Source organism: Mastomys coucha, unplaced genomic scaffold (assembly GCF_008632895.1).
Source record: "Mastomys coucha isolate ucsf_1 unplaced genomic scaffold, UCSF_Mcou_1 pScaffold17, whole genome shotgun sequence".
In the NCBI taxonomy this organism is placed as follows: Eukaryota; Metazoa; Chordata; class Mammalia; order Rodentia; family Muridae; genus Mastomys; species Mastomys coucha.
Window position 1 is genome coordinate 18,052,093 of NW_022196899.1, and position 8,636 is coordinate 18,060,728.

General features: G+C 40.7%; 1 protein-coding gene and 1 pseudogene across 3 annotated transcripts in view; one reads left to right on the forward strand and one right to left on the reverse strand.

Moving 5' to 3' along the window:
- The window catches only part of Naaladl2 (N-acetylated alpha-linked acidic dipeptidase like 2), an 880,490-nt gene that overhangs the window by 707,943 nt on the left and 163,911 nt on the right, over positions 1-8,636 (reverse strand). The gene's annotated exons all lie outside the window — the stretch shown is intronic.
- On the forward strand, positions 1,403-3,097 carry LOC116095002 (annotated as a pseudogene). The gene has a single exon (XR_004120392.1). The product of XR_004120392.1 is annotated as an SNW domain-containing protein 1 pseudogene (transcript).

An 8,636-nucleotide genomic window follows, 5' to 3' on the forward strand; every position in this document is an offset into this window, starting at 1 on the left:
GAGGAAGTTAATCCCCCAGAGTCTGATAAACCAGCAGTGACTTTCACTGAAGAAAATGCCAGACAAGATAATATTGATGTTTCTCAAGGCCCAACCAATAGTTTCCTCTAGACCTATAACCAGACTCAAGGCAAAACAGACCCCTAAAGGAGAGGTAGAAAGTATAGTCTGTGAGGAAATTCAATACTCTACTAAGGAGCTTAATGAGTTTGCTAATTCATTCAAGCAGAAGTCTGGGGAATATGTGTGGGAATGAATGTTAAGGGTGTGGGATAATGGTGGCAGGAACATAAAACTAGAGCAGGCTAAATTTATTGACATGGGCCCTCTGAGTGGATATTCTAGGTTTAATATGGAAGCTCGCACAGTTGAAAAAGTTATCAGAACTTTGTTTGAATGGTTGGCTGAAGCATTTATCAAAAGATGGCCTACTGAAAAGGAGTGAGAGATACCTGATATCCCTTGGTTTAGTGTTGATGAAGGGATTTTAAGGCTTAGGGAAATTGCAATGCTAGAGTGGATACGTTGTATAAAACATAATCCTCCACAATGGGAAGGTCTAGAAGATATGCCTTTCACCAGTCCTATAAGACACAATCTGGTGAGGGGGCACCAGCACATTTGAAGGGTTTTGTTTTTGCCCTTTTCCTTGTGCCAGACCTTAGGGTTGGAGATGCTGCTGCTCAATTAGATGAATTAAATTTAATAGGCTTAATTGGGCCCCCGAGGTAACAGGGGCCAGGTGGCAGCATTGAATCTCCAGAGACAAGGTGATCGTAGTTATTATAATGGACAGCATAGACAAAACAATGTTTATAATGATATAACCCATAATGGTCAGCACAGGAGAAGTGAAATTTATAATGGCATGACTCAATTGGATCTTTGGTCCTGCCTAATCAATCATGGTGTGTCCAGGCACAAAATAGATAGGAAGTATATATGTTTGACCTGAATCTTGGCATGGAGATCGTGAGGTATACTGGCTATGAATCCCAGAGGATTAAGATAGAAAGATCTATGAGTTCAAGATCATCTGGGATTAAGGGTGTGGTAGCATAGTGGCTATGAATCCTAGACTATTAAGACTGGAAGATCTAAGAGTTCAAGCAAGGTCATCTGGGATTAAAGGTGTGGTGGCACACACCTTTAATCTGGACCACACCCTTTGCTAGAGACCTGTATAAGGACATTGGAAGAAGGAAGGCTCTCACTCAGCTTCATCTGCTTGCCTTGTGGGACTGAGCAGCTGGTAGATCCTTGGACTTCCATTCACAGCTGCTGCCGACCATTGTTGGGACTTGATTGTTGGGAGTTGGACTACAGACTACTGGCACTGCCACAGGTCCCACTAAAAGAACTACAAGGACCAGAGGGCCGTTCGGTGAGAGCGCCTGCGCAGTGAGTATTTTTTCATTGTGTTCCACTTTCCCGGGCAAGACTCACCCCTCGAAGCTGTGGTCTGCTCAGGAAGAAGCAGAAAAAGATGGCGCTCACCAGCTTTTTACCTGCGCCTACTCAGCTTTCACAGGACCAACTTGAAGCTGAAGAAAGGGCAAGATCTCAGAGGTCACTGCAGACCTCTCTGGTCTGGTCTCGAAGGGAGCCTCCCCCATATGGATATAGGAAAGACTGGATTCCAAGGCTATTAGAGGATTTTGGAGATGGAGGTGCTTTCCCAGAAATCCATGTGGCCCAGTATCCTCTGGATATGGGGCGAAAGAAACAAATGTCGAATGCTCTGGCCATTCAGGTGGATCCTGAAGGGAAAATTAAATATGATGCAATCGCTCGACAAGGACAGTCCAAAGACAAGGTCATTTATAGCAAATACACTGACCTGGTTCCAAAGGAGGTGATGAATGCAGACGACCCAGACCTGCAAAGACCCGATGAAGAGGCAATTAAAGAGATAACAGAAAAGACAAGAGTTGCCCTGGAGAAATCTGTATCGCAGAAGGTCGCTGCAGCCATGCCAGTTCGTGCAGCTGACAAGCTGGCTCCTGCTCAGTATATCCGCTACACACCATCTCAACAGGGAGTAGCATTCAACTCTGGAGCTAAACAGAGGGTTATTCAGATGGTAGAAATGCAGAAAGACCCAATGGAGCCTCCAAGATTCCAGATTAATAAGAAAATCCCCCGGGGTCCTCCGTCTCCTCCTGCACCTGTGATGCACTCTCCTAGTCGGAAGATGACTGTAAAGGAACAGCAAGAGTGGAAGATCCCTCCGTGTATTTCTAACTGGAAGAACGCTAAGGGGTATACAATTCCATTGGACAAAAGGCTGGCTGCTGATGGAAGAGGACTTCAGACTGTCCACATAAATGAAAATTTTGCCAAACTTGCTGAGGCGCTCTACATTGCTGATCGGAAGGCTCGAGAAGCCGTGGAAATGCGAGCCCAAGTAGAGAGAAAGATGGCTCAGAAACAAAAGGAGAAACACGAAGAGAAACTTAGAGAAATGGCTCAGAAAGCCAGAGAAAGGAGAGCCGGGATCAAAACCCATGTGGAGAAAGAGGATGGTGAGGCCCGTGAAAGAGATGAAATCCGTCATGACAGGCGAAAAGAGAGGCAGCATGAACGGAACCTGTCCAGAACAGCTCCTCATAAGAGATCAAAACTACAGAGAAATGAAAATCGAGATATCAGTGAAGTCATTGCTCTTGGTGTGCCCAATCCTCGAATTTCCAGCGAAGTTCAGTATGACCAAAGGCTCTTCAACCAATCCAAGGGTATGGACAGTGGATTTGCAGGTGGAGAGGATGAAATTTACAATGTTTATGATCAGGCCTGGAGAACAGGGAAAGATATGGCTCAGAGCATCTACAGGCCCAGTAAAAATCTGGACAAGGACATGTATGGTGATGACCTGGAAACCAAGATAAAGACCAACAGATTTGTTCCTGATAAGGAGTTTTCTGGTTCAGACCCTAGACAGAGAGTCCGAGAAGGACCAGTTCAGTTTGAAGAGGATCCTTTTGGTTTGGACAAGTTTTTGGAGGAAGCAAAACAGCACGGCGGCTCTAAAAGACCCTCTGGTAGCAGTCGCCCCACGGAGCATGGGCATGAATGCAAGAAGCGGAGGAAGGAGTAGAGGTGCCTTTTACAACTAAATCTGACAGAGACAGCAGAGTACTGCCTAGTATTGCCTCAATGAGAGAAGATGTACCTACCCTTCCACACACTTGAGACCCCAGTGAGTAGGCAGGCCTGGTGGGTGGGAGTGGGGACACCCTCTTGGAAGTAAGGGAGGAAGAATGGGATGAGGAATCATCGGAGAGATGACCAGGAGGGGGATAAAGACTGGACTGTTTAAAAAAAAAAAAAATTAAAGATTAAAAAAAAAAATCTTGGTGATAGATCCCAGCACTCCTTTTTGTTCCAGGAGATAGGGGCATTGATTATTCTATTCTATTTTGGAGTAGTTTTTTTTTTGTTTTGTTTTGTTTTTTTTGTTTTTTTGTTTTTTGTTTTTTGTTTTTCCAAGACAGGGTTTCTCTGTATAGCCCTGGCTGTCCTGGAACTCACTCTGTAGACCAGGCTGGCCTCGAACTCAGAGATCCACCTGCCTCTGCCTCCCAAGTGCTGGGATTAAAGGCGTGCGCCACCACCCACCACCTGACTTTTTTTTTTTTAAAGGATAGGTTATGTTTGTGCTTCTCCAATCTTGCAGCACTTAGAGAAAGCACTGCCCCACACAGAATTGAGACTACTTCCTTATGTGTGACACTTACTAATCCAGGGGTAAAATTTTCTGTAAGAACTTTATGAGTAAACTCTATGAGTAACATCACCCCAAATGGTGAGTAGGATAATGTTCATATACTGGTTTTGGGTCCCTCCCTTCTGCCTCAGCTGCTAGAAACATCAGAGCTTGCAAGAGGAGACTCAACTCATGCCTGCTGTGCTTGAAACAAAGGCTCACTACTCTGAGTTCTGCCTTGGAGGATTCCAGAGGGAACTATGCCTGCTGACTGGCAGGTCTGCAGCCTGAGGACATCTGTTGTTGACCTCCTCCCCCATGGTGGGCTGCTCCGCCAACCACTCCCCAGAGTTGAGACCTGCAGCACACCCTGAGCTGCCACCCTCGGGAGTGGGCACGCCCAGCAGCCTGACTTCCCTCTGATTCTGTTCGGACTTTTCCTGACTCCTCCCTCATTGCTTGTGTTATTCAAATGTCATTGTAACCTAGAGATTCATGTTTGCTTTCTTGTATATAAATGCTGAACCCCAAAAGTAAAGATGAGCCTTGATTGGAAACTCTCAACTTGGCTTCGTGTTCTTTTGTTCTCCAACTCTGAGTTTCAGGTTTCCTTTGTCCCTTCGGTCGAGGCAGAACCTGGTTCATGAAACTGCAGGACAGTTTCACAGTGGAACTATGCTAGCAGATGCATTTGCCCTGTGTGCTCTTCTACAATGCCTTGGGGAAACTAAGGTCTTGCTTAGCGCACCTTGTTCCAAATAAAAACATGGAGAAAAAGAAAAAAAATATGATGCCAATATAGAATCCTTTCATCAGACAATATATTTTTCCAATCACATTATTTTAAAATAAAAATAATTTATACATAAGTTGAAGTGGTTCATATTATACTGTCATGTGTTGTTCTCCCTATATAAATTTCTTTCTTGTCTTTTTCCATTAGTTTGAATTTCTAAATGTATAGAATCTCAGACTTTCTTGCAGCTATGAGAAGCTATAAGACACAGTCTGGGATAACACTTTGTATAAATCCTGTTAGGCTTGAAATCTTTTTATAGATAGCTAGGTAGATAGGTAGATAGGTAGATAAATGGATGGATGGATGGATAGATAGGTAGATAGATAGATAGATAGATAGATAGATAGATAGATAGATATTCAAAAACTTATCAAAAGAAAAATTTGATCTTTCTTTTCTTCCTTCCTAGAACACAACAGTCAATTCCTACGTAAAACAGTAGAACATATTCACGATCCATAAAAATTTGGTAACTCTCTGAAGAATCTATCACAACCATAAACAAAAAAGAAAAATAGAAAATTATAAGTCACTGGGGCTTGATTTAACTTTTCTATAACCATAAATATCTATTACTAATCACTGATTATGTCACCAGTTTAGACTACTATTTTATTAATCTATTTGTGGGGTATCCTGCTTTAAGTATAAGAGAAGATCAATAGAGTGTTTTTCTAAAGTAGTGATTAAGAAGACTATGTAACTATGCTCTGACTTCTATCAAAGTAGAGATACTACTTGTTTGAAAACAGATTTCAAGTTGCCCAAGTAAAATATTCCATTTTATCCATAAAATTTAATCCTATAAACTGTCAAACATGTAAATATTTCCCAAGAAAAACCTTCTCTGCCCAACCCTCAGAACAAATTCCTTCTTTTCCTACTAATTTGCCTATTTTGACTTTGCCATAAAAAAAAAAAAAAAAAAGCCTTTTAGTAGTCGAATTACTCTTCCAGATGGCGGCTCTGGATGAACAAAAGATTGTAAGTTACCACAGCACAAGCCCTATAATAAATATGATCTCACCATCTTCACTGGGTAAGAAACAGGGCTTTGGGGGCCCTTTTCCAACATGTGTCCGTGAATGTTACAGAGAAAAGGAGTCTTGATGTTTTGTTCTTCTAGACAGTCATTTGTTTCCTTCTTTCTGTCCTCTGAAGGCATAAACTTCCAGTTTGATTTTAATTCTATGAGACATTTCCCTGGTGAAGAATACCTTTTTTTTTTTTTTTTTTTTTTTTTTTTTTTTTTGAGCAAAAATTCTTTACTTGGCATTTAATGCTGTTTCAGGGTCAAAGCGATGCAGAACACAAACATCACTGTGTAAAACAGACATGGGATTTGGGATAGATTTTTTTTCAGTTGCTTTCCCTTTCCAACCTTTTTCAAAGCTACAGAAATTAAAGTCCAAACTCCACCACAAAAGATATTGTAAAAGGTTGGAAGAATATTCTAAAGGTCACATTATCTTAATGAAGTGTCAGTTGCTGACAGGGTGCCTGGGACGTTGGAGTAATCTACTCCATTTAGTGGGAAGTACTCCTGAAACCCATGCCCTCTGCACTCTAAACAAAGACACTGGTAATTTTCTTAAAAGGTCACTCACAAATGTGCTGTATAAAACTAGGCATTTGCCAGTTGTGAATATATATATTTATTAAAGGCAAAAATCTGATATAGAATTGGAATAAACCATTTGTAAAATGCCAGGGTATTTTCCACCTATATTATTAATATCAAATTCTACCAGTTGATTACTTTCTTTGATCTCTTTCACTTTACTGAAATGTTAAAGGAAAAAATTGGCTGAAATTTCATCTTAACCCTTCATACTACTTAATGGAACTAGGAAGTTAATTCTGGTAAATTTAGAAAGCTTGTATTATACTTGTTTTATTTTACTTTTTATGGGAGATTTTGAAAATATATATACATACACACACACAAACATAAATATGTATATATATATATATATATATATATATATAATGTTTACATCAGGAATATGGCTTAAGGTTAGAGTGCTTGTTTACCATGCACAGAGCTCCATCTATAGCACAAAAAACAAACAAAAGTATGTAACAAAACCAACATGACATAGTTTCTTTTTGTTTAGTCTTTCAAATTGGATTTTAAAACACATAATATTGATTGAATACTAGAATTTTATTTTGTAATGACCAGGAAATTCCATAGCACTTCATCTTTCATTTAAAGCACACTTTCAGAAAATAACTGAGGTATTTCCACAGATGAGCAAACCTGGGAATTTTTACTTACTGAATTATCTGACTCAGTCAGACTTTATATAGTTCATTTTCCTGCACAGACCAATTAATTGTAATTATCTTTGTCATTTATTTTATTTTCTTTTTATGATTTTAACAAAAATAAAATTTTATCACTTTCTCATCCGCTTTCATCCCTCTAACCTTACAAATTATGTACATTATATACATACTTATGTACACACATGCACACACACACATACACACACACACACACACACACACACACACACAAAATGTATTCCAGAACTGAGAGTAGTCTCCTCATGTGGCACACAGTCTAGTCATCATGTCACAGAAGCACAGCCTAGGAAAGTTAGAAGTTACTGCTTATCTGATTATCATGGCCTTCCTAGGAATGAGGATTCTTATTTTTGGTTTTATTATATTCTTTAAAATTATTATTGGTTATTTTATTTATTTACATTTCAAATGTTATCCCCTGTCCTCATTTCCCCTCTGCAATCCCCGATTCCACCTCCCTCTTCTTTGCCGCTATGAGAGTGCTCCCCTACCCACCTACCCACTCCCACTCAGTGGCCTCACTGCCCTAGCATTCCCTCATGCTGGGACCTTGAGCCTTCACAGGACCAAGGTGATAGATTCCACAGCCTTGAGATGAGGGGAGTGAAAACAGCATGAGTTAGAGATAATAGTGTTGCTGATGTGACTGAGGCCAGCTGTTTCTGGTATGGTTGTCAGCCTTGAGATGTGGGCAGTGTTATAAAAAAGTTGATTTTGCTCCTGGCTCACCGCTTTACTTTACTTTTGAGGCAAAAGATGTGTTTTTCAATGTTCTAACATAATCAAAACCCTTTTGATCTGGAGATGGATTCCAAAGTCATTTCTAACCAGTAGAGGGCCTTTGGTAAGAAGTCATATCACTCATCTAAGGCACTACCTTCATTGATTAATGCGGGTAAATCCATATGTGTAAACAAAACTAAACATCTGGAAAGCTGAACAAGGGTAAACAACTGAACTAGCTCCCGGCAAAGCTTCAGGTCTTAATAACCAAATTGCCTGGTGACCAATGAGAGTGCGCCACCAGCCACATATCAGGAGTTACCACTTCATAGCCACCTTCAAGCCCTCAATGTCAGAATCTGTATTTAAACATATTCCAGTTGTGGCATACACACAGGAAAGTTTATAGAGCCAGAAGACAGCTGGTAGAAATCAGCGATGACTGTCATGTTAGAGACAGCGTGGCACTCTGCTCATGCCAAAGCCCTTAGAAGCAAAGCTGTAGAATGAATCAAACAGAAAACAAACATGAAATTCTGAAAACTAATTGTGCCGCAACAGAAATAACGTTATGGGGTACATATAATAATGGTAGGGAGAGGTCTCCTAAAATATCTCGTATTTCTGAAAATTGGGAAAGTGAGACTATTAGAAGTGTAGGGAGCTTTGACAGGGGATGATGACACTTTCTTCCAGTACAGAGAGCCAGTGTAATTGCACTGGATGGCCCAGGAGCTGAACTTTGGAAACTCAGTGCATGCTGCATGCTTATGGTTAAAGGTCTTAGTTCTGCGAAAGGTTTCCTTGCTTGAAGAATTTAAGGAGATCTGCAGAATCACACATTCTCACCTGTGGGACTTAGAGGTGAGTCATTTTTTGTTTCGTGATAGGATGCCAGGGAGAAGTCCAAGCTTCTCAAGATGCTCCACCATGTTCATAGCAGGCTCATTTATAATAGCCAGAACCTGGAAACAACCCAGATGTCCCTCAACAGAGGAGTGGGTACAGAAAATGTGGTACACTTGCTCAATGGAGTACTACTCAGCTATTAAAAACAATGAATTTATGAAATTCTTAGGCAAATGGATGGACCTG